Source organism: Homarus americanus, unplaced genomic scaffold (assembly GCF_018991925.1).
Source record: "Homarus americanus isolate GMGI-L3 unplaced genomic scaffold, GMGI_Hamer_2.0 scaffold18703, whole genome shotgun sequence".
Lineage (NCBI taxonomy): Eukaryota > Metazoa > Arthropoda > Malacostraca > Decapoda > Nephropidae > Homarus > Homarus americanus.
Genome location: NW_024749779.1, coordinates 5,518,278 through 5,519,686, shown reverse-complemented (window position 1 = coordinate 5,519,686; position 1,409 = coordinate 5,518,278).

The following is a 1,409-nucleotide window of genomic DNA, read 5'->3' as shown; positions in this document are numbered from 1 at the left end:
TTGAAGTGTATGATTATCCCTTTGGAATTTATGAAAATTTTATTTTTTATACCTCATATAAAACAATGTCTCGTGCACCTGAACTGCTTGTAGGCATTAAATATTCTTATGTTATATTTAGTGCGTAAATTCTGAGAACCCTTTGAGGCTCACACACATATGTATATAATCTTTGTGATACAGATATTTTTTCCTCTAATCAGTTTCATTGTTGACATTGGTACAGTTTGATGCAAACTTTTTGTACAGATTACTTGTTGATATACTTTGCTATGAATCATGTTTTAAGTTCTGAAACATTCCACATCACATTACAGTACTTAGTACAGTATATAGTAAAACTTCTTAAATCTGGATTGATTAGCGCACTGACTGGTCTGAGTATCATATATTTCTGGATATAAGCAAATAAATTAAATGAAGTCATACTTTACCAGAAAACAGAAATATAAGCTGTGGTGTCTTCCAGTTATCAACTAAGCTGTGGTGTGTCTCTTAGATAGCCATTAAGTTGTGGTGTACTGTATCCCCCAGATAGCCATTAAGCTTTAATGTGTGTACAATGAAAGACAAAAGTCATGTCGTGAAATTTGGTGAAAACATACATCCATACATATATATATTATATATATATATATATAATTTCATGTAGATCCACAATGAAAACGTGGATAAGATAAATCTTGATAAAATCACACGGGAAAAGGGAAACAACGGAGTACCTTAGCTTTCGTCTTTATTCAAGACATCTTCAGAGGCAACTGGATTACATGGACAGAGAGAGGCTTAAATATCCAGGGTGACCTTATAAAACATGAGGTCAGGTCATAATGATGTCATCCACTAATCCCCACACCAACACACGTAGAGGAGCTTAAGAGAAGGGGGTGACGTGACTAGTCAGGTTAGGTCAAAAATAAGGGACCCACTAAATAACTATCCTACATCTAGATCAAAGGTTTTAAAAGCATTTTTAACCTTGGGCCACTGACAAATAAATTTATGTAACATATCAGTTTTGAACTGACCATCACTAAGGTTTATTGATTTTAATTCCTTAATCAAACTAGCTTCAACCAGAAGTCTTTCTGTGACACAAGATGATTTAAATACTTCTAAGCTTTTTTCCCAAGCAATGGGATGATTATTATTCCTAATATGAACAAACAGGGCACTGCTTTCAGATGCTGTTCTGATGTTGTACGTATGTTGTTTGATTCTGAGCTGCAGTGTTTTTCCTGTCTGTCCTACATAATTACAATTACATTTGCTACATGGAATACAATAAACACTTCCATTTACATTCAAACTTGGGCTATTTCTTATTAACATATTGGTAATGGTTGAGTCATACTTGAAAACAACATTAACATTTAGTAGCTTGAGGGACCGAACTAACGGGACAAATT